Genomic DNA, 26,634 nt, shown 5'->3' with positions numbered 1-26,634 from the left:
ACACACCAGTCACAGCACAATATATTAAACTTATCATCCAATCAAAATGCAACATGGCCCCTGGTCACGACTGTGTCACCTACTGCCACCTCAGCGAATGCCCCCTTCTCCTTCCTGACAGTCCTTGCCAATTTATAAAATGTTATCCTCTCTAACAGCTTCTACCCCCACCTGTGGAAGACTTCCTATGTCCTCTTATTCCTGAAATACAACAAACCCCCTTCCATTGCCTCTTCCTATCGTCCCATCTGGCTCACCTCCACTTCCAGTAAGGTCTTCGAATCCATCCTCTTCCATCATATTTATCATCACATCTTCACCCCTACCCAGTGTGGTTTCTGACCCTCCTTCTCCACCAAAGACCAACTCCTTAACCTTGTACCTTCTCTTCCTCCAACTTAACCCTGTTGCTCCACCACTTTTGTTTCCCTTGACCTCTAAAATGCCTATGACCATGTATGGTATCAAGGTCCCCTCTTTTAAACTCCAAACCTATGCCCTGACTATCAATCGTGTCCATCTGGTCGCTTCCTTCCTCTCATGCCATCCTTCCTATGTCACCCTCCATGGCACCAACTCCTGTATGTTTCATCCCACTGCTGGCATCCTTCAGGGCTATGTCCTCTCCCCTCTTCTCTATATCCTGTATACCACCGATATGCCCAAGCTTTCTATCCTACCCTTCAATGCTCCCAACACACCCTCCAAAACCACCTTGACCAGTTCACCACTTGGTGTAACCAGTGGCTCCTTTGTATCAACCCCTCCAAAACCCATGCAATCATCATAGGTCACACCACCCACTCCCTCTGTCTCCATGATTTCTACCTAACCATTTATTGTTGCCCCATCCAGCTCATTCTCACCCTCATATACCTTGGCCTCACCCTTGACCATCACCGCACCTGGACCTGTCATCTCCTGAACATCCAGCAGAAAGCCCATTCCTGCCTCTGCCTCCTGAAACTCCCGCCTGGCCAGACATGGGGATTGCATCCTTCCACCATCCACCACATCTACAAATCCCTCATCTCATCTGACCTATCCTATGTCATGCCAATGTTGCCTCTCTGTCCCTCCCCCTCCACTTTTATAAGGCCCTCCAAATCCTAGAACACCACGTGCTCTGCCTTGCCTTCTGTATCCACCTTCCTTCCCCCACACGACTCCTGTATGATCTCATCCCCTTAACCAACCCCTCCTTTTCCTCCAGCATCTCTGTGTCCCTTACAGTGTCTGCAGGCTTGATCCCCCCACCCCATGGTTTCCTCCTTCCTCTCCACCCCCTACCCATTGCCACACCTCTAACGCTGTATCCCTCCCTCTCTCCAACCCCACACCCACCATCTCCTTCAAAAGGGCAATTGACACCACCTCCCCCTCCCAGATGTTTGCCATGACATCTACCCTTCCTTCAAACTGTAGCCTGGCCTTGTCCCTCTCCCCATCCCCAGGGCCCTTCCTTCCCTCTTACCTCCTTCTCCCTGAGCGGATTTTCCTCCTCCCCCCTGAGTCCCTGCACCCCCTCCTCAGCTGCTTTCCTCTCCTATCCCTTCCCTCCCTGACCCCCCTTCATCGTGGCCCCCACCCCATCCCCCCTTTCTCACCCCTCCTTCTCGCCTCCTTTTCCCTTTTCCCTTGTCCCCCACCCCTGGCAGATCCTGCCTGGTAGGGTATTGTGTTCAGTGCCGCCATCAAGTGATGTGGCTTTAACTGTGTGCTCGACCTGTATATAGTCCATGATTGTTCCATGCTATGGCGTCCATCAGGTGACTGTTTTAATAGTTCTGCGACTTTTTATGCTATGGCCGTACTTTGCCTGGTGCTTTTTAATCCTTACAGTGTGTGTTGTTTTGTGTAAAATACTTTTTAGATTTTTTACCTCCGTTTTACAGTCTCCGCTTTTTGTATGCTTTCTTCTCTTATGTTCCGCCTTTTTTTCTATGTTCCGCCATGTTTTCTTCTTTATATTGTTTTAAATGTCTTCCTGTCTACTTGTAATGTCTCTTGGCTGAAGAGGAGTGCCAATGCTGCTGCTGCCTCAGATGGGAAATTGCAAATACAATAAAGGAGAGAAAAAACCTCTTCGTCAGTCTTCGATGGTTCGCCTTAGGGTAGCTGGCGGCTGCCCAGTCGAAATATCGTGGAATGTAATGACAACGATTGGCTGCAAGCCCGAAAGCTCTTAGGACACTCCATTCGCCAGGAAAATCCTGAGAGTCGTAGCATCTCAGCAGTTCCTAGTGAGGGGCAATGCAAATGTAAACATTTGTATTAGGGATCCATCATATCTGATGAAATTTTCTGCATTTCTCTTACGGCAAACCAGGAGACCAATGGTGGTTCTTTTTCAGCTGCTTCAAACTGTTCAAAATAAACCTACGGCTACCATATTTTGAATCCCCTGTCCCCTGTACTCTCCTAACCTGGTACCCGGTGACTTATTCTTCTTTCCTCTGCTAGAGATACCGTAGCGTATTTTTCGAGTCAGAACATTTCCTTCAGAGCCAAAATGCAGTCTTCTACAACCAAGGTCTCTACCAAGATATCCAGTGAACCACTATGAAGTGTGGGTGGTAGAGTTTTATGAAAGCAGCTTGAATTTTTCGATGTGACAGTTTAGTCCTTATAAGTGCTCATAGCATCAACTGTATAACAAACAAACACTGTCCGAACAGGCTTAAAGACCCAATGGTACCGGTCGGCTGGCGTGTCATCCTCAGCCCTTAGCCGTCACCGGATGCGGTTACGGAGGGGCCTGTGGTCAGCACACCGCTCTCCCGGCAGTTGTCAGTTTTCATGAGCGGTGCCCGACTTCACAGTCAAGTATCTCCTCAACTGGCCTCACAAGAGCTGAGCACACCCCGTTAGCCAACAGCTGTCGGGAGACTCGAGCGATGACCCATCCAAGTGCTAGCCAAGCAACGACATCAAAGCAAGAGTGTTGAAGCACAAAGAAAAACTTTATCGCTGTGTTAAAAATTTTATTACCACCAAATAAGGCCATATTCTACCAGAACGCTGAATCCAGCTTGCTGGAAACATTCGAAGCTCAGTAGTGTTGGACAACATAACAGGAAAAAGGCTGCTGCTGGTATCCTAACATAAGTTACTTAAAGAACACCGAGCAAATCTCAACATCTGTTTCGATAAACCCGAGCGTGGGACTAGTGACAGTCAACTGTAGCGATCATTTCTTTTTCAATATGGTCCGCACATGACTATACAGATTTCTATATTATCTAGCTGTGCAAGGTTTGGATTTCATTGAACTTTGTGCACCACGCATTTGCCTCTGTGACCAGGAAGAGCTAAACATTTATTTTAACATCAGTTAAGTCCGCCTTCGTCTTTAGGAAGTCTGCTTCCTGCTTTCCGACCGCTGGTGGCCGGCGACGGAGTCACTGCAGGGGTAGAGAGCAACCACACACGAGAAAAGGTTTACTCTGAAATACAGAACTGTGTAAATACCATAGCCTTTCTAATTGGAATACTCCATATAGCGGAATTCCAAGTCTGGCAAACGGCAGAAAATATGTGTGTGAATTCCTAAGGGACCAAACTGCTGACGTCATCGGTCCACAGACTTACACACTACTTAAATAATGTATGATAAGAACAATACACACACCCATGCCCGAGGGAGGACTCGAACCTCCGGCGGGAGGGGCAGCACAATCCTTGACATGGGATAAATGGCAGAATTTAAGTATTAGATAGCCCATAAAGCAGGAACCATCCATGAATTATAACATTTTCTTAAGATTCAATAAAATTCGGCAATATCCTTGATAAAACCATAAAGTTCCCTAAAACATGAATAACATCTGCTTTGAATAACTTAGGTTAAAGTCTGATTGACAGAGCAATCTTTCAGAATTTTGCGTATAGGTAAGCACCACTGTACACAGAAACAAATCTAAGACAAAGTTCAAAAAGTAGTTCAAATGGCTCTAAGCACTATGGGACTTAACATCTGAGGTCATCAGTCTCCTAGACTTACAACTACTTAAGCCTAACTAACCTATGGACATCACACACATCCATGCCCAAGGCAGGATTCGAACCTGTGACCGTAGCAGCAGCGCGCTACTGGACTGAAGCGCCTAGAACCGCTCGGCCACAGCGGACGGCTAAGACAAGACAAGATAGACATGTTATCAGCACATGTCAACACTGGACACGAAGAAGTGACTACTAGTCAACATTAAACAAGGTTAATTCACACGCAATAGTTCCACCTTGCCTCCATTAATTAAAGTCCTGCTGGTATCACCCAACATGAATAACCTTTCACTACGCTATGATACTACTAATGTTTATTCTATAGCGCGCCTGAGATAGTACTTAAGACTAAGTATTGCTCTGCAAACGGCACTGGGACTAGCCTGCGATACTAATTTGACACTGTAGTGACAGAAGTCATGGGAGAGTGATAGGCCCATGTACAGATGGCTGTGTAACGAGTAAACAAGGCGAAAAGGGCAATGCACAGGTGGAGCTGTGACTCGTACTCAGGTGAATCACGTGAAAAGGTTTCCAGTGTGATTATAGCCGCACGACAGCAATTAAAAGCCTTCGAACGCGGAATTCTAGTTGGAACTAGACGCGTGAGATATTCCTTTTCGTAAATCCTTGGGTATTTCAATATTCGGATATCTACAGCATCAACAGTGTGCCGACAGTACCAAATTTCAGGCACTGACTCTAAATACAAACAACGGAATGGCCGACGGCCTTTACTCAAGAGTGGTTAGTCGTCTCGTCGGTAATGGGATACTTAGTAAATCACAGTTCGAATTTCAAAAATGCTGTTCCACTGAGACAGTAGTATACTGTTTCACAGTCCACATAATAGAGTCTTTAAATAGTAAAATGTCACCAATAGGAATTTTCTGTGATTTGTTCAAAGCGTTTGATTGTGTGAACCATGACATTACGTTACAGAAATTACAATTCTATGGTATAAATGGAATAGCATATCAGTGGTTTAAGTCATACGAACAGAACAGAAAACAAAAAGTATCTTTATATGGGTCTAGTGATTTAAATAAATTTGCCACTTCATCTAACTGGGGTGAAATTACAATAGGTGTTCCCTAGCGTTAAATCATGGGGCCCCTTCTGTTCTTGATATATGTGAACGACCTCCCTTCTCATCTGAAATAAGAAGCTGAACTGACACTGTTTGCTGATGATACAAGCATCATTATTAATCCAGCAAAAGAAACTCCAATTGAAAATCAAACAAATAAGGTCTTAGGAAAAGTCATTAATTGGTTTTCTGCAAATGGGCTTGCTTTAAACTTTGGAAAAACACAGTGCAACCAATTTTCTGCTGCAAGAAGTACAGTTCCTTCAACAAATATAATTCGTCAACAGAAGTCAGTAAACAGGGTAGGTTTCGGATGCACATTTAGATGAGAATCATAATTGTAAAATTCGTATTTTGGATCTTCTAAAGCGACTAGGTTCAAAACTTTTGCAATCTGAATAATTGCCAATTTTGAGGATACAGAAATTTGCATATTTTCACTCTCTGATGTCATATGGAATAATATTTTGGGGTAACTCAATACTTAGACAAAAAGTGTTCACTGCTCAAAAGAAAGTGGTTAGAATAATGTGAGGGGTTCATAGTCGCTCATCTTGTAGGCATCTTTTTAAAAGATTAGGAATTCTTACAACAGCCTCATAGTACATTTACTCACTAGTGTAATTTGTTCTCAACAACATGGACCAGTTTAAAAACAACAGTGATGTTCATGATTATAATACCATGAAAAAAGAAAAACTTACACTATCCTTTAATCAACCTATCTTTGGCACAGAAAGGGGTAAAATATATTGCTATAAAAAATTTTGACAAATTACCAGATGAAATAAAATGTCTGACAGACAGCATTAATAGCTTCAAAAATAAATTGAAATCATATCTCCTTGACAATCCTTCTATACCATAGATGAATTCTTGAACAGGAATTAATAATTCTATAAGTATAGTATATGCATTCCGTGCCATTTAAGGGAATGGGGGTTAATAATACATATATATTAATCTTTGACACTATACTGTAATATATACATGTTAAAAAATCTTATTTCATATGTGCACTTCTTGTGCACTTGACACGTTCCATATCATAACGGCTACCGTACCGTGCGATTGATCAATGGAACACGCAACCAACTAACTAACTTAACGACTGCGAACAGCGGCGTTTGCGTGGAGTTGGCAGTGCTAACAGACAAGCAACAGTGCGTGAAATAACCGCAGAAATCATGTGGGACTTGTGAATAACGTATCTGTTACGACAGTGCGCCGAAATTTGGTGGTAAAGCGTTATGGCTAACAGCACGATATCGCCTGCAGCGCCTCTCCTGGCCTCGTAACCATACCGGTTACAATTTGACAATCATCTTCTGGTCAGACGAGTCGATTTTTCAGTAGGTAAGAGCTGATAATAGGGTTCGAATGTGGCTCAGATCCCACGAAGCCGTAGACCCAAGCTGTCAGAAAGGCACTGTGCAAGCTGATGGTGGCTCCATAATGGTGTGGGCTGAGTCTGCATGGAATGGACTTGCTCCTCTGGTACAACTGAATCGATTATTGACTGAAAATGGTTATGTTCGGCTACCTGGAGACCATTTACAGCGATTCATGGCCTTCATGTCCCGAAAGAATAGATGACAGTGCGCCATGTCAAGTGGCCACAATCGTTCGCGGTTGGTTTGAAGAACATGGTGCAAAATTCGAGCAAATAATTTGGCCACTGTGACTGCCTGACATGAGTCCGATCGAACATTTATGGTACATAATCGAGAGGTCAGTTCTTGCACAAAATCCTGCACCAGCAACACTTTCGCAATTAGGACGGCCACAGAAGCAGCAAGGCTCAATATTTCAGAAGGGGACTTCCAACGACTTGCTGAGTACATGCTATGTCGAGCTACTGCATTACGCCGTGTAAAAGGAGGCCCAACTCGACATCAGGAGATACCGAATGACTTTCGTCACCTGGGTGTATTTTAGTTAAGTGTGGGAATTAGCTCCTCTTTTTAGCACCCAGTTTAAAGTATGGATCGAATAACTCTTAAGATACCTCCTCAGTCGGAACTATACGGTGGTCAGCTTACTAACACTATTCGCCTTTCATAAACCACTTGCACTACAGCCGTCCTGGAAATCTAGCAGAACTAAACGCGGCAAGTACGCCACATTGGCTAATATACTCCGTGCGTGACAACCAACCGACACAAATTGTCAAGTTTTCCACCAAGGATCTAATGACTGCAATATGCCAAGCAGTCACAGCCAGAAACTACAACAACTTTTTCCACCCACAGGTTTGCAAAACTTGAAACCTGATGGTAGTCAAGGGAAGGCAGGATTCGGTTACGATTGTAGACGCCGCCATAATCACTTACTATTGGTTGCCTTTTACAATTACACACAATTTATTTTAAACCAGTAATTCCAGACTCAACAGTAAATAAAAAATACCACAATTTGTCAATGAACTAATGAACAACAGTGTAAATAAGAGTGTTTTCAGTGAGTTACAATTTAGGAAATCACCATTAAATACAGATACAACTGATAATGTTTTAAAGCATGTGACTGTGATCTGGGAAGAAGGCCTTACACGCCAGGAATGGCAATAAACTAAGAATTGTTTAAAACTCGCTGGAATTTACAACTTACAGGTATTGAAATATTAAGGTAAGTAGCCACAAACACAGCAGAAGGCATCAGACGCCAGGAATGGCAGTAAATAAGGTTTTAAGGTTTACTGTTAAAATACCAAATTAGATAGGTTTGTTTATAAATAAATAAATCTTCTGCTACCAGTCACGATTTTCTTTATTTTACTATTCACACGACGCGTTTCGAGAAATAATTCCCATTTTCAAGTGCGTTTTTATGATGTTGTCAGCGTGTGTGAGTCTGCTTCATTTTGTTGACTTCTATTGTAATACATAAGAAACGTGATTTTTAGTTGGGTATCAATTCTTTCTGTGAGGTTAGTGGCTAAACTTTGAGAACAATTTGTACTTACAATTTTCTAATGGTCCATTTGTGTAGAGAGTCACACACACTTAACATCACACACAACTTATACATTTTACACATCGAAAATATCTTATATAAACAAAACAGTTACAAAGATCTTCTTATAGGTAGTTCACAGAGATGACATTATAGGTCTTCCACAGATTATGATATGCTTTTGTACAGAGGTTAATTTATCTTTACAATTTGGCTCATGAATTACTTATACTGATTTTACAATTGTGCTTATTTCTATGTTTTACTATTCTTATTTAAGTATATTATCGAAACATCTGAAGAAATTCACTGATTCACTTTCAAGTTTTTCATTTAATATTTTATCTTCATATTTTCTGTAATGTGAATATATCTCCAATTCTTCAAGCAAATCCATTTTATGTCCTTTATGTAGTCGGTGAAGTACTTTGACATTTTGCTTTATTTTTCCAAATGGGTGTCCTGTATTATGTATGTGTGTTGCTATTGCTGATGTAGTGTGTTTGTTGTGTGTGTATGCTCTAATGTGCTCTGTGTACCTGGTGTTGATATTTCGGCCTGTTTGTCCTATGTAGAACTTGGAGCATTCCTGGCATGTTACCTTGTATATTCCAGAGTCTGAATATGGATCATGATTACACTTTATATTATGTATTAGTTTTTGGTGTAGTTTATTGGATGTAGAAAACCCAATTTTTACTCTGTGGTTTTTGAAAATATTTGCAATCTTCTGTGATACATTGCCTATGTATGGAATGCTAGATATATATTTGTTTTTCTCTTTTTCTTCTGTGGTGCAGTTTGTACCTGGGTTTCTCTTCATTTTGTCTAAGATTGTGTCAACCATGGAAGCATTGTAACCATTGGCAACTGCAATCTTCTTCACTGTGTTTATTTCTTGTTGCATATTTTCTTGGTTCAATGGTATTTTTGTTGCCCTATGCAGCATTGACCTGTAAACTGCCTGTTTATGAATATTTGGGTGACATGAGGTTGCAGGGATTGTGGTGTCAGTCATTGTGTTTTTCCTATACATTTTGAATGTGCATGTGTTGTTGTGTCTTGTAATATTTAGGTCCAGAAAGTTGATGCTTTTATTTTGCTCATGTTCCACTGTAAATTTGATTTTCTCATTTAGATTATTGAAATGATTAAGAATGTCTGTGATGTCTTTGGTATCTCCTTTCACTAACAGTAGTGTGTCATCTACATATCTCCTATAAAATTCTATTTTCCTTAGGCAAAGTTCTATGCTGTCAAATAAATTTTGTTCTAAGTGATTTATGTATATGTCAGCTATGGTACCGGATATACATGATCCCATTGCTAGGCCATCTGGTTGCTTATAAATGTTGTCATTAAAGGTAAAGTAGTTGTAACTTAGGGTTAGCTGAAGGAGTTCCATAAATTCGACAATCTCTGTGTATGAAAGTTTCTTGTGTTGCATAAGGTTCTTTTGTATTACTGTTAGAGCTTCTTGTATGGGTATGTTTGAATAAAGGTTGGTGATGTCAAGTGATATAAATTGTGCGTCTTGGGGGAGCTTTCTGGTTCTTAGTTCTTTGGCTAGAATCATGCTGTTTTTTATAGAATATGTTGTTTCATATGTATAATTTTTCACCAATATGTTATTCAGTTTTTGAGACAGTTTGTATGCTGGGCTGTTTATAGAGTTGACCACGGGATGTATCGGGTATCCATTTTTGTGTATTTTTGGCTGTGCTCTTAGGCGTGGTGCTTTTGGATTCATACATGTAAGGTATTTCTTTTCAGTTTCTGTCAACAGGAAATGTGTGTTCTTTAATTGTTCCTTAATTTTACTTTGGAATTGTTTGGTTGGGTCTTTTTCAATGTGCTGAATGGTATTAGCAGCAAAAAATTCATATGTTTTGTCTATGTATTCTTTTTCTTTCATCACAACTAATGTATTACTTTTGTCTGACTTTACAACTATGGATTTGTTGTTTTTCAGTTTATTATTTATAGATTTTAAAGTTTTTGTATCATTTATTGTATATTTAGATCCAAACTTATCTTTATTCATTTCTTTCTCAAGAAGCTTGCTTACTTTGTGACCTATTGCTGCTTTTGTATTTAATTTTGCAGCATCTGCTGCACTTTTAGTTGCAGCTATAACCTGTTTCAGTGTATGGTTGTTGAGGTTAGGTTCTTCGTTGTAATTTATTCCTTTTTGGAGTAGATCGTTTTCTCTTTGGTTGAAGTTTATGTCAGTGTTGTTTACCACTCTACTGTAAAATGTGTGTTTGCTTTTGTCAGTTATCTCAAGGTTGGATCTCTTGTCTTGTTTGGATGTCAAGGTCTGTAGTTTCTTGTTATGTGTGTTGCAAATCGTCAAGTACTCCTTGTCGACTATTTCCTGGATATGCCTGCAAATGCTGTTATAAACTGTAGGTTCCATGTTGTTTGCTGCTTCTATCTGCATGTTGAGTAGCTTTCTGTTTAGTAAGTCCTTTTTCTTGTGTAACTGCCTTATTTCGGTTTTCAGCCAGAGTTTTTCTGCTTTATGTTTTATAAGTTTTGCTATGTTGCTGCTAGAACATATTTTCACTTTTATATATTTCGGAATTATGCCTAGTTGTTGACAGTGCTTGTTGAATCTTATGTGTGCAACTGTTTTTAGTACCTTCATTTTGAGGTTTTTGTATTTATATATAGCTTTCATTGCCTGGCTTGGCACTAATAATCTGATTTGATCCATTATAAATGGTTTTTGAAAGCCTGCGACTGTAGATACAATAGGTTTGTTTATAAATAAATAAATCTTCTGCTACCAGTCACGATTTTCTTTATTTTACTATTCACACGACGCGTTTCGAGAAATAATTCCCATTTTCAAGTGCGTTTTTATGGTATGTGTTAAGCCATTTCTTTTGATGTTGTCAGTGTGTGTGAGCCTGCTTCATTTTGTTGACTTCTACTGTAATACATAAGAAACGTGATTTTTAGTTGGGTATCAATTCTTTCTGTGAGGTTAGTGGCTAAACTTTGAGAACAATTTGTACTCACAATTTTCTAATGGTCCATTTGTGTAGAGAGTCACACACACTTAACATCACACAAAACTTGTGCATTTTACACATCGAAAATATCTTATATAAACAAAACAGTTACAAAGATCTTCTTATAGGTAGTTCACACACCTCACAGAAAGAATTGATACCCAACTAAAAATCACGTTTCTTATGTATTACAGTAATACTCAACAAAATGAAGCAAACTCACACACACTGACAATATCAAAAGAAATGGCTTAATACACATCATAAAAACGCACTTGAAAATGGGAATTATTTCTCGAAACGCGTTGTGTGAATAGTAAAATAAAGAAAATCGTGACTGGTAGCAGAAGATTTATTTATTTATAAACAAACCTATTGTATCTACAGTCGCAGGCTTTCAAAAACCATTTATAATGGATCAAATCAGATTATTAGTGCCAAGCCAGGCAATGAAAGCTATATATAAATACAAAAACCTCAAAATGAAGGTACTAAAAACAGTTGCACACATAAGATTCAACAAGCACTGTCAACAACTAGGCATAATTCCGAAATATATAAAAGTGAAAATATGTTCTAGCAGCAACATAGCAAAACTTATAAAACATAAAGCAGAAAAACTCTGGCTGAAAACCGAAATAAGGCAGTTACATAAGAAAAAGGACTTACTAAACAGAAAGCTACTCAACATGCAGATAGAAGCAGCAAACAACATGGAACCTACAGTTTATAACAGCATTTGCAGGCATATCCAGGAAATAGTCGACAAGGAGTACGTGACGATTTGCAACACACATAACAAGAAACTACAGACCTTGACATCCAAACAAGACAAGAGATCCAACCTTGAGATAACTGACAAAAGCAAACACACATTTTACAGTAGAGTGGTAAACAACACTGACATAAACTTCAACCAAAAAGAAAAAGATCTACTCCAAAAAGGAATAAATTACAACGAAGAACCTAACCTCAACAACCATACACTGAAACAGGTTATAGCTGCAACTAAAAGTGCAGCAGATGCTGCAAAATTAAATACAAAAGCAGCAATAGGTCACAAAGTAAGCAAGCTTCTTGAGAAAGAAATGAATAAAGATAAGTTTAGATCTAAATATACAATAAATGATACAAAAACTTTAAAATCTATAAATAATAAACTGAAAAACAACCAATCCATAGTTGTAAAGTCAGACAAAAGTAATACATTAGTTGTGATGAAAGAAAAAGAATACATAGACAAAACAAATGAATTTTTTGCTGCTAATACCATTCAGCACATTGAAAAAGACCCAACCAAACAATTCCAAAGTAAAATTAAGGAACAATTAAAGAACACACATTTCCTGTTGACAGAAACTGAAAAGAAATACCTTACATGTATGAATCCAAAAGCACCACGCCTAAGAGCACAGCCAAAAATACACAAAAATGGATACCCGATACATCCCGTGGTCAACTCTATAAACAGCCCAGCATACAAACTGTCTCAAAAACTGAATAACATATTGGTGAAAAATTATACATATGAAACAACATATTCTATAAAAAACAGCATGATTCTAGCCAAAGAACTAAGAACCAGAAAGCTCCCCCAAGACGCACAATTTATATCACTTGACATCACCAACCTTTATTCAAACATACCCATACAAGAAGCTCTAACAGTAATACAAAAGAACCTTATGCAACACAAGAAACTTTCATACACAGAGATTGTCGAATTTATGGAACTCCTTCAGCTAACCCTAAGTTACAACTACTTTACCTTTAATGACAACATTTATAAGCAACCAGATGACCTAGCAATGGGATCATGTATATCCGGTACCATAGCTGACATATACATAAATCACTTAGAACAAAATTTATTTGACAGCCAAGAACCTTGCCTAAGGAAAATAGAATTTTATAGGAGATATGTAGATGACACACTACTGTTAGTGAAAGGAGATACCAAAGACATCACAGACATTCTTAATCATTTCAATAATCTAAATGAGAAAATCAAATTTACAGTGGAACATGAGCAAAATAAAAGTATCAACTTTCTGGACCTAAATATTACAAGACACAACAACACATGCACATTCAAAATGTATAGGAAAAACACAATGACTGACACCACAATCCCTGCAACCTCAAGTCACCCAAATATTCATAAACAGGCAGCTTACAGGTCAATGCTGCATAAGGCAACAAAAATACCATTGAACCAAGAAAATATGCAACAAGAAATAAACACAGTGAAGAATATTGCAGTTGCCAATGGTTACAATGCTTCCATGGTTGACACAATCTTAGACAAAATGAAGAGAAACCCAGGTACAAACTGCACCACAGAAGAAAAAGAGAAAAACAAATATATATCTAGCATTCCATACATAGGCAATGTATCACAGAAGATTGCAAATATTTTCAAAAACCACAGAGTAAAAATTGGGTTTTCTACATCCAATAAACTACACCAAAAACTAATACATAATATAAAGTGTAATCATGATCCATATTCAGACTCTGGAATATACAAGGTAACATGCCAGGAATGCTCCAAGTTCTACATAGGACAAACAGGCCGAAATATCAACACCAGGTACACAGAGCACATTAGAGCATACACACACAACAAACACACTACATCAGCAATAGCAACACACATACATAATACAGGACACCCATTTGGAAAAATAAAGCAAAATGTCAAAGTACTTCACCGACTACATAAAGGACATAAAATGGATTTGCTTGAAGAACTGGAGATATATTCACATTACAGAAAATATGAAGATAAAATATTAAATGAAAAACTTGAAAGTGAATCAGTGAATTTCTTCAGATGTTTCGATAATATACTTAAATAAGAATAGTAAAACATAGAAATAAGCACAATTGTAAAATCAGTATAAGTAATTCATGAGCCAAATTGTAAAGATAAATTAACCTCTGTACAAAAGCATATCATAATCTGTGGAAGACCTATAATGTCATCTCTGTGAACTACCTATAAGAAGATCTTTGTAACTGTTTTGTTTATATAAGATATTTTCGATGTGTAAAATGTATAAGTTGTGTGTGATGTTAAGTGTGTGTGACTCTCTACACAAATGGACCATTAGAAAATTGTAAGTACAAATTGTTCTCAAAGTTTAGCCACTAACCTCACAGAAAGAATTGATACCCAACTAAAAATCACGTTTCTTATGTATTACAGTAGAAGTCAACAAAATGAAGCAGACTCACACACACTGACAACATCAAAAGAAATGGCTTAACACACATCGTAAAAACGCGCTTGAAAATGGGAATTATTTCTCGAAACGCGTCGTGTGAATAGTAAAATAAAGAAAATCGTGACTGGTAGCAGAAGATTTATTTATTTATAAACAAACCTATTGTATCTACAGTCGCAGGCTTTCAAAAACCATTTATAATGGATCAAATCAGATACCAAATTAGAATTTTAAAGCAAATGACCACAATTACGGCTGAAGGCCTTACACGCCAGAACGGCAATAATATTTTAAAAATTTTGAAACCTGGTGTAAAACAGCAAATACAATAGCCAAAGTTAATTAAAAAGACAAGCTACTGGTCCAGACAGTGTTCCAGGAACCGACCTCTGAGAAGGTCTGGCAACCAAACCTTTCGCGGGCGATGAGATAGGCAGCCAAGAGTTGCATTCACTTCACAAGATGTTAACTCAGACTAGTGGCAGTCTAGCGAATGACTAATGATAATCTTGCTGAAGCTACCTGACGTCCGACAAACCAAATGCAACGATGGAACAAAAAAAGCTAATCAGATCCGCCTTCCCCAAGCACTTCACTCGCGGCTCTTCGCCTCGACGACACTACGAGCAGCAACACGAACCCAAGTCACTGGAGATTCGCGAGAGATCACAATGGTGGAAGATTCTCTACTTGGATTGAAATTCACTCATGTTAAAGCTTGCTGGATCCGGTTTACGACGAGATCGTGCACCATCGTGACCATCGTCCTTCCATACGACAGTCCATGCCTGCCGCCAGGGGTCTCTGCGTGTTCCGCACTGCGTGGACCTGGCTCGTCCTGAGTCTCCAACCGAACTGGCCCACTCACACGACCCGGGAAAACAACAACGTCGCCCCAAAGACAGGGCAACAGTTACTACATATCGATTAGATTAGATTAGATTTACTTTCATTCCAATTGATCCGTAGTGAGGAGGTCCTCCAGGATGTGGAACATGTCAGAAAAACAACAATACATGACAAATATTTAAACTAAAACAAATAAGCTAATGTACCATTCCACAGGTCCCAAGTGGAATGATCGTCATTTTTTAATGAACACTAAGAGTCATTTTACAAATACTATTGCACTGAATTTAAAATAAAAAAGTTTTATATTTATTTATAAGGTAAGAAACATGTAATACAACTACTGTAATACTTATTTACAATGAACACATTACTGCACTGAAATGGTGCAGAAGTTAGATTATACTTACACACACACACACACACACACACACACACACACACACACACACACACACACACAAATTTTCAGTGAACACATTACTGCACTGAAATTGTGCAGAAGTTATGTTGTACTTATATACAAATCAGTTGGTTTTCCTCAGAAATTCATCAATGGAGTAGAAGGAGTTGGCCACCAATAAATCCTTTAGGCTTCTCTTAAACTGAATTTCATTGGTTGTTAAGCTTTTTATGGCTGCTGGCAAGTTATTGAAAATGTGTGTTCCTGAATAATGCACACCTTTTTGTACAAGACTAAGTGACTTTAAATCCTTGTGAAGATTATTCTTATTTCTAGTATTGATTCCATGAATTGAGCTGTTGGTTTGAAAAAGTGATATATTTTTAATGACAAATTTCATTAAGGAATAAATATATTGGGAAGCTGTAGTTAGTATCCCTAGTTCCCTAAACAGGCTTCTGCAGGATGTTCTTGAGTTCACACCACATATAATTCTTACTGCACGTTTTTGTGCCCGGAAAACTTTAGCTTGGCTTGATGAATTACCCCAGAAAATAATCCCATATGACATTATGGAATGAAAGTAAGCATAGTATGCCATCTTTTTCATTTTTATATCCCCTATGTCTGACAAAATTCGCATTGCAAACAGAGATTTGTTAAGACGCTTCAGCAGTTCTGTGGTGTGCTCCTCCCAGTTGAATTTATTATCAAGCTGTAATCCCAAGAATTTAACACCGTCCACTTCTTCTATCTTCTTGTCATCATATGTTAGACATATACTCTTGGGACACCCCTTACAAGTTCTGAACTGCATGTAGTGTGTTTTTTCAAAGTTTAGTGACAAAGAATTGGCTAGGAACCAGTGATTAATGTCTACAAATATTTTATTGGCTGATCTTTCTAAGACTACACTTGATTTGCTATTTATTGCAATGTTTGTATCATCAGCAAACAAAACAAACTTGGCATCTGGTAATGTTACTGATGAAAGGTCATTGATATACACAAGAAAAAGTAAGGGCCCCAAAATGGAACCTTGTGGGACCCCACATGTAATTAGTTCCCAGTTGGATGATGCCTGATAGCTTGATACATGTCTCTTTCCTAATAACACCCTTTGTTTCCTGCCAGAGATATAAGATTTGAACCATTTTGCAGCATTTCCTGTTACACTATAATATTCTAGTTTACTTAAAAGGATATTGTGATTTACACAGTCAAATGCCTTTGACAGATCACAAAATATACCAGTTGCCTGCAATTTTTTGTCTAATGAATTAAGTACATTTTCAGTGTAAGTGTAGATAGCCTTCTCAATATCAGAACCTTTTAGAAATCCAAACTGTGACTTTGACAGTATGTTATTTGAGATAAGATGGTTATAAAGACGACTGTACATTACTTTTTCGAAAATTTTTGAGAATGCTGGCAACAGTGAAATTGGACGGAAATTTGATGCTATTTCTTTATCTCCCTTCTTAAACAGTGGCTTAACTTCAGCATATTTCAGCCATTCGGGAAATATTCCACTGATAAACGACTGGTTACACAGATAGCTTAATATGTTACTTAGCTCAGAATCACATTCTTTAATTAACTTTGTTGATATTTCATCATACCCACTAGATGTTTTTGATTTTAAAGATTTTATGATGGACATTATTTCTGTTGGGGTAGTGAGGGTCAAATTCATATTATGGAAGTTACTTGAAATGTCTGGTCTAAGGTAATCCATAGCAGCATCTACCGAACCTGACAACCCCATCTTTTCAGTAACAGTTATAAAATGTTTGTTAAAAAGTTCTGCAACACTATACACATCTGTCACCAATGCATCATTTACTCTTAATGCTATTTGTTCCTCTTCATGTCTGGTTCTACCGGTCTCCTCCTTCACTATATCCCATATTGTCTTTATTTTGTTATCTGATATGACTATCTTTTCCTTGTAATATATTTGCTTTGACATCCGTATTACAGTCTTTAATATTTTGCAGTATTTCTTATAATGTGCTATAGCATCAACATTGGAAATGTTTCGGATTGACAGATACAGTTTTCTTTTTGTTTTACAAGATACCCCTATTCCTCGAGTAATCCATGGCTTCTTTGTAGACTTTGCTCTAACCTTGGTAAGTTTTGGGGGAAAGCAGTGTTCAAATAAGGTAAGCACTTTATTAGCAAAAATGTTATATTTTTCATTCATGCCATGAGCACTGTAAACATCAGTCCAGTGAATGTCTCTGAGGAGTGTCCTAAAATAATCAATTTTTGGCTTACTGATTACCCTCTTGAGCTCAGATTTAACAAATTTTATATCCTGTTCAGTATTAACATTTAACAGAAGGAACTGCATGTCATGGTCTGAGAGGCCATTGACTATTGGTTTTGTAATATAATTTTGTTCATTTGACTTTTCTATAAAGATATTATCAATGGCTGTTTGTGAGCAAGTGGTTATCCTAGTGGGGAACTTTACTGTGGGAATTAAGTTGAATGATAGTGTTACTAACTCAAATAGGTTCTTATTGGGAGAGTCTTTAAGGAAATCTACATTGAAATCACCAGCAACCACTATTTCTTTGTTTTTGGTTGTTAAATGGGCCAGTACAGCTTCAAGGTGGTTTACAAACAGATTAAAGTTACCTGCAGGTGCTCGATATACACTTAATATTATGAAAGATTTTTTGTGAAAATCTAATTCTGTTGCACATGCTTCCATATGCTGTTCTAGGCAAAATTTATGAATGTCTATGTTCTTAAATTTATGACAGTTCCTGATGAATGTGGCAACTCCTCCTTTCTCCATTTCTGATCTACAATAGTGAGATGCTAACCTAAACCCTGTAACACTTAAAAGTTCTATACCAGTGGTCACATGATGTTCAGAGAGGCAGATTATGTCAGCTGGGTTTGAAGACTCTAATTCATCTATGCAGATAGTTAATTCATTAATTTTATTTCTCAGTCCTCGAATATTTTGATGCAATAAAGATAGCTGACATTTCACATTGACTGACTTAAAATTGGATGGAGTTAAAATATCTGCTGACAGTTGAAAATTCTTAACCAATGGCTGTTTATGTTGATGTAATAAGCTGGAATTATGTTTTTTGATTTCTTTCTCAAACTGAAGGTTTGTCTCAGTTCTAACCTCTCTTAAAATTTGTTTTCTTTCTGTCCTCCCTACCCTAAAAAAGGGTCTTTTCTGAATCCTATAACCACTGGTATTTTACCACTCATGACAGTGCCTCCCCCCTTTAACTTTCCTGCTATTTCCCCAGCCAATTTACCCTTCCCCTTCCTGTTGAGGTGAAGGCCATGCCTAGTATAATCCCACCTACTGACAGAATCAACATGAACCACACCAATGTGTGACCCCGCACCCGACATGAGCAGCCGTTCCAGCTCCAAATTAACTCTCTTGACAGAAGAGTTCAAATGAGGTCGGTCATGGCGCCCAAGAACAGATACAAACTCAACACTGGTATGCCTCGATGCTGATGCAATCTTCGCCAGGTCACACTCTATGCTGTACCCAGGATCTCTGTCAATACTGTTACCTGCCCCACCCACTATAACCACGGTGTCTTCCTTAGTGAAATCTTTGCAAAGTGATCCTAAATCCTCTGTCACCTGCTCCAGACCAGCACTAGGTTTAAAAAAATTGGTGACCTGGTATTCTGATCCTAGTTCATCCTGCAAGAGTTGGCCAACACCTCTTCCATGGGAACTACCTAACAACAACACTTTCTTTCTCTTTACTGATTTCCCTACATTCTTACTTTTCAATTTGCTGCTGAAAGTTTGTTGTGCCCTGTCTACACCTGTAACTGCTTGAGGCTCACCAGCTTCTAACTGAAGCAACAGGTCAAATCTATTTTCCACATTCACCATAAAGCTGTCAGACAAAGTTCTAGGCCTGTTCCTCCTGTTGCCTGTTGCCACTTCCCACCTCTCTTTACCCTTCTCCCTCCTTAACCTGTCAAGATCTCCCCTGGCCTTGTCTAACTCAGCCTGAAGGGCAGCAATTTTCCCCTCCTTCTGCTACTAGCGGATAGGCAACGCTTGCGAAACCGAGTGGCGCCAGTCAACACGAGAAGAAGACAAACAACCGCAACCATGCCAACTAAACGATACCATATGGCGACAGACGGAGGCACACTTCAGCGAACCACTCTTTAGCGAACGATTTAAGACCACACTCGCTTCTCTATGGGTTTGTCAAGCAACAAACTGCCGACACGATTATGGCGTACCCTTTGTATAAAGCGCAGGATACCCCTACATCAACGCACATGCTACCAAAACTCATAGTCACCGCAGTACAGAAATACTATTGAGCCATTTTGCTAACGTCCAGTATTTCAAGGGCGTCAGTCAACAGCGGAGAGGGAACACTAACCAAGAAATGTAACTAGAGACTGAACTTCCAGAATGTCTGCATGCAACAGTAAAGTTACATATCAAAACCACCAAATCCTCATAATTCTAGAAACACCGCCACCTAACGAGACTCAAATTTCCTTTTCGTGGAGGTGAGTTAGTCAGTTTTTCGGTGTAATGGCAATCTCTAAACAAGATGCCGACTTTGCGTGATGCACACTACTCACGACAGTACGAAACCACCAACGGACCCTGGATAAACAAGCCTCGCCGTACTAAATCCGCAATTGCTACTTTTAACCACTCCGCGAACACCTATCAGCCCGACTACATACAGGTTGTTTACAAAAAGGTATGGCGAAACTTTCAGGAAACATTCCTCACATACAAATAAAGAAAAGATGTTATGTGGACATGTGTCCGGAAACGCTTAATTTCCATGTTAGAGCTCATTTTAATTTCGTCAGTATGTACTGTACTTCCTCGATTCACCGCCATTTGGCCCAATTGAAGGAAGGTAATGTTGACTTCGGTGCTTGTGTTGACATGCGACTCATTGCTCTACAGTACTAGCATCAAGCACATCAGTACGTAGCATCAACAGGTTAGTGTTCATCACGAACGTGGTTTTGCAGTCAGTGCAATGTTTACAAATGCGGAGTTGGCAGATGCCATTTTATGTATGGGTTTGCACGGGGCAATAGCCGTGGCGCGGTACGTTTGTATCGAGACAGATTTCCAGAACGAAGGTGTGCCGACAGGAAGACGTTCGAAGCAATTGATCGGCATCTTAGGGAGCACGGAACATTCCAGCCTATGACTCGCGACTGGCGAAGACCTAGAACGACGAGGACACCTGCAATGGACGAGGCAATTCTTCGTGCAGTTGACGATAACCCTAATGTCAGCGTCAGAGAAGTTGCATCTGTACAAGGTAACGTTGACCACGTCACTGTATGGAGAGTGCTACGGGAGAACCAGTTGTTTCCGTACCATGTACAGCGTGTGCATGCACTATCAGCAGCTGATTGGCCTCCACGGGTACACTTCTGCGAATGGTTCATCCAACAATGTGTCAATCCTCATTTCAGTGCAAATGTTCTCTTTACGGATGAGGCTTCATTCCAACGTTATCAAATTATAAATTTTCACAATCAACATGTGTGGGCTGACGAGAATCCGCACGCAATTGTGCAATCACGTCATCAACACAGATTTTCTGTGAACGTTTGGGCAGGCGTTGTTGGTGATGTCTTGATTGGGCCCCATGTTCTTCCACCTACGATCAATGGAGCACGTTATCATGACTTCATAGGGGATACTCTACCTGCGCTGCTAGAACATGTGCCTTTACAGGTACAACACAACATGTGGTTCATGCATGTTGGGGCTCCTCCATGTTTCAGTCGAAGTGTTCGTACGCTTCTCAACAACAGATTCGGTGACCGATGGATTGGTAGCGGCGGACCAATTCCATGGCCTCCACGCTCTCCTGACCTCAACCCTCTTGACTTTCATTTATGGGGGCATTTGAAAGCTCTTGTCTACGCAACCCCGGTACCAAATGTAGAGACTCTTCGTGCTCGTATTGTGGACGGCTGTGATACAATACGCCATTCTCCAGGGCTGCATCAGCGCATCAAGGATTCCATGCGACGGAGGGTGGATGCATGTATCCTCGCTAACAGAGGACATTTTGAACATTTCCTGTAACAAAGTGTTTGAAGTCACGTTGGTACGTTCTGTTGCTGTGTGTTTCCATTCCATGATTAATGTGTTTTGAAGAGAAGTAATAAAATGAGCTCTAACATGGAAAGTAAGCGTTTCCGGACACATGTCCACATAACATATTTTCTTTCTTTGTTTGTGAGGAATGTTTCCTGAAAGTTTGGCCGTACCTTTTTGTAACATCCTGTATATGCCACGTATGATATCAACGGTTGATCACAAGGTATACTACTCCGTATCATTGCAGGTGATATCGACTGACCACCGCTTCTGCACTAGTTTGTGCGGTAAGAGGAACTAGTCGACTCGGCAGCGTCCGTCTCGCACTCAAGGGAAATCGCTGCCAGAGCTCGCCACAACTGTAAACAAAACCGCGGATGAAAGGAGACGGGGGTTCAAACACCCGCGCATGATGAGTACTGGGCTCAGAAGAAATGGCTAAATAAATAAAAAGTTTTTGATGGCTTTGAGTCACAGTCATGTAACCCTTTTTAAAAGAGTAAACCGCCATTTGACTGTGTATTATTATACTCCAGATCTCAGCTTTATGCTACTATCAAGTACGTCTTGAAGATATGTGTTAGACTTCTTTACCTGCTGTGGACTGCCTTAACAGATACGACTTAATAATTGTCTAACAACTTTTAGCACTGTACTTGATAAATGCATAAAAGCTAAAATCTGGGTAGTATAAAAGATAAATATTGTTATACACAGTCAAATGGCAGTTTACTATTTTAAACAGGATAAATGGACGTGTGAATCTACCTAACAGTTAAGTCCAGGTCTGAAAATGCATCCAACAAACGCTATTTAATCGAGCTAGAATAATTTATGTGAGTGTATCTCACCTCCTACTCTCGAAAGCTAGTGTTTCATACGTTACTTTGTACGATACGGCCAATGAAAGTAAAAATAGGAAAAAAATAGTTTTCAAAAAGGAAGCTACGCAAACAGATATCTTGCAAGTAAGCTGGAAAGTGGGAATCGGCAAGGGCTTATTTCTCGACGTCGGATGAATTCTTCCTGATACTATGTTAGACATTTTCGAAAGAATGGTTTGCTACTTCGCGAGAGAAGGTGTTGGCAAACGTATGAGGTTACAGTCGTAGCTGGAAAGAAATGTCCACGCAGGGGAGCCGGCCTGCAGGGAAATGCCTCACCAGACTGCAGCGGAGCCGCCGATTCCATGAATTGCAAAACCGGCGGCCGCCGCGCTGCCCGGCACTATTTTGCGCGTCGCCGCCGTCCGCATTACAGGCGCCGACGGCGCGGAAGTGCGCGTCGGAAGAGATAGGGCGGCGGTGACCGGGGAGGGGCAGGGCAGTGTCCACTCCTCGATTTCGTTGATCGATGGCGGTGCCTGAAGCAGGGGCGTGGGGCCAGGGGCGCGCTATCGGGCCCGCCCTGGAGGCCTTCCAGCCCTTGACGCTAATGTCTCTGCCCACTGGCAGCGGCGTCGCAGTAACCTCTCCGCCTTATGTCGCTATCTACAAAGACCTTTACCCCCCGGACAACACGGAGCAAAATGGAAGGGGAAGCCGACGTGGATCTCGTGAAAGTGACAAAAGCTCAACCACAATAAATAACTTCTGGTTCCGTTAAAGAACAGAGGCTTCTTTGGTACTTCCGTTAAAATTCGATACGTTGAGGGTTAGCATAAAGTAAAGTAACTCGTGTTGTGACAAACTTTAATCATGAATCTAATACAATGAATATTTTAGAGAGATTACCTCTCCAGACAAGATTTAGGCTAGTTGGGAGAAGAAGTCAAGGAAGACCGAGGAAGCGAACGGTACCGTAACAGACAAAACGAAATAGGCCCAATGAAGTGAAGATCTTGATGATGGTGGTCATGATAATGAGTATTCACTACAGCTGGTATATACATCGCGAGAGAGTTCATCAACTGTGTTGACGTTTAAATTATTTTATGTATCACGTATTTTTCGACTCAGGTGCACATTTTTTACTGTATTACTAGTTTTGATCAGGCCAACCACTTCCAGATCTGTGGTGTGCGTACTGTAAGACCTTTGGTACACACACCATCAGATTATTTGACTTGTCGCTCTAACGAAGTAGGCGAGTGTCAGCAATATGTCTCGTGGTCTTATTGTGGCGTGTCTATCTTCTGCCATTAGGTCAGACTATAGAAATGCCACTTGCACACTTAGAGTAGCAGGTTGACAGTGACCAACTTTAAACAGAACTTGATTAATTTTCACACACATTTATTAAAATAATAACAAGCATAAAAATAACTTAACTTGGTTCTGGATGCTATTTACAATTGACAATCTGAAGTTCCTTTGGTCTTGGTACATTAATCTTATTCTCACATATCTCTTATACTTGACATTTCTCTTCATGGCTATGTACAGGAATATGATAATCTTATTCGGCGCACACTGAAACTTGACTATAGACTGGTACAGACAAATGCAGACTAATGCGGACTAATGCAGACTGACTAATCAGAGGTCTGTACACTCGTTATAATACCTCGAGCGTTCAGGTATCACTGCGCTAGTGTGATCCGCGAGGAGAAAAGTTTCTACGTTAGCAGCAATCTCATTGGCTGCGAGATATATTAATACGCGGATCGGCGGAAGCAGAATTTGGTCCGTCTCTAAGACAGCGCCATCTCGTAGTGCGGAGATGGACGAGCACTGCGCCTGCGCTGTTGTGCTTAGCGGGGCGCGCTCTATTGGGGAAGTTGGGTACGCGCTGACTATGCAGAACTATGTACACAACAAGATATATGTGTGAGGGTAAGTCAATATGTACCTGAAATTTAGCTATGATTGTCTTTACGTTAGTTGCACAGCTCTGCGTGCTCACTAGCCAGCCACTAGACGGCACTGTTGTCTTCGTCTGTGGTGCGCTGCACCGTTGTCGCATCAGTCCACCTCGCGCTGTTGCAACGTGAAGATGACCGCGCCACACTGTGTATGCAGCACAGAACAACAGTATTCCGTAATCCGTTTTTGTGGTGTGAAGGTCTATCAGGAGCGTCAATTCGTGAAGAACTTTCAAAACAATACAGGGGCAACATTTCGCCACTGCGGTCTGTCTACCAGCGGACAGAAATCAGACTCGATTATAATAGTTTACAGGAATGGTATTGATCAGTATAAGCTCTAGATGTCCTCCAACCCGAGACCAAACCCAACAACCCCGATGTTGCAATATTGTATCTGTCCACTAAGTCTGTTTTTGTCCTCATAATGGTACACATGAATCTACACAGTGAACATGTTACGCTATAGTTTATCCTGCACTGCCAGCTTCCTTGAAGTGAAGCCTTTTGTCAAACTGCTAATGAGTCACAGAAGAAAATCCAAATTTTATAGGCCTAAAATTATTTTTTGAGACCATGTGTTTTAATCCGCGTAGCAGCACACACACAGCCGACAAAAGATGGCCCGCTTTGTCAACTGTCTGTGGCCCAGCAACGATGAACGATAAGGTGCTTGTAAAGTATTATCCACGACTAAAATGTGCAAACCCTCTGGAAGCTAAACGTATGGGGTGAGCGCCTTAAAACTTCCACGCATTGTGCAGAATAAAACACGACCCAAAAGTGCCAGTACAGTGAAATTCGCCATTCAATCTTTGATTTTATCTCGTACGCTGTCATAGAGAACGTAACTGTTTTTACTTATGGATTCTTCTTTTACGCCGGCGCGGAGTGGCTGCGCGGTTAGAGGCACCATGTCACGGACTGTCTGGCCCCTCTCGCCGGTAGTTCGAGTCCTCCCTCGCGCACTGGTGTGTGTGTTGTTCTTAGCATAAGTCGTTTTAAGTAGTGTGTAAGTTTAGGGACCGATGACCTTAGCAGTTTGGTCCTTACGCACTCACACACATTTCAACTTCTTTTACTTCTTGGTACAACAATTCTATATTTAAAGTTGAGTACCAAGTACACTGTTTTTGTTCTAGAACTAAAACATATCCCTGCTATTCAACCTTAAAAACATGATTACTTTCAGCAAACTAAAATATTCGGAATTTCACAATTAAAACATGATAAAAGTCCGATTGAATAACCCTTCAAATCTCTGCATTGTAACGAATGCACTAAGGGAAAATGTAACAGCATTGTAATGCTAAGCGTAATATGCTAAAGTAAAGTTTGTGTTGTTCTTCGCCCGCATCTCGTGGTCGTGCGGTAGCGTTCTCGCTTCCCACGCTCGGGTTCCCGGGTTCGATTCCCGGCGGGGTCAGGGATTTTCTCTGCCTCGTGATGGCTGGGTGTTGTGTGCTGTCCGTAGGTTAGTTAGGTTTAAGTAGTTCTAAGTTCTAGGGGACTGATGACCATAGATGTTAAGTCCCATAGTGCTCAGAGCCATTTGAGCCATTTTGTTGTTCTTCTGGTATGGATTAAAAATACACATATAAATTTTAGAAACTATTGGATCTATTTATCTATTAATTATCTTATGATTTGCCGAATGTTGTAGTCATTTTTACCCGTAGGGTAAAGGTAAGCGTAAACGATGAACGTGTGATCACGAATAGATTAAGTTTACTCCCTGTAAATTACACGCAGTCTGCTGTTTCTGTGACCATCTTTTATCCCCTTCCGGAATTCGAACCAAACCTCCTTGTCGCCCGCACTTACAGCGTCTACTTCAGCATGTTTGTGACCTCGGGTACGCAGTGGCTGCAAGGAGAATGATGGATTTCAAATCCATCCTAAAAGCATCTTACATGAATTAATGACACATTTATGTCAAATGTTAACAAATGACTTAATTGACTTAATCTTTTCTACTGCGTTTGAAATATCCGTGACAGTGGTAATTCAGTCGAATGAATGTGCGTGAAACTCTCGAGCAGATTAAAACTGTTTTCCGAATCTGTACTTAATAATGAGACCTTTTGCCTTTCTGCGGACAAGTGCAAGCCCTAAGCGCTTCACTTTCGCCAGAACCTCATCTCCTACGTTCCAGATTTCCA

The sequence above is a fragment of the Schistocerca piceifrons genome, chromosome 1, assembly GCF_021461385.2.
Source record: "Schistocerca piceifrons isolate TAMUIC-IGC-003096 chromosome 1, iqSchPice1.1, whole genome shotgun sequence".
NCBI classification, from domain to species: Eukaryota; Metazoa; Arthropoda; class Insecta; order Orthoptera; family Acrididae; genus Schistocerca; species Schistocerca piceifrons.
The sequence above is the reverse complement of the archived record's forward strand: the minus strand, read 5'-3'. Positions refer to the sequence as shown.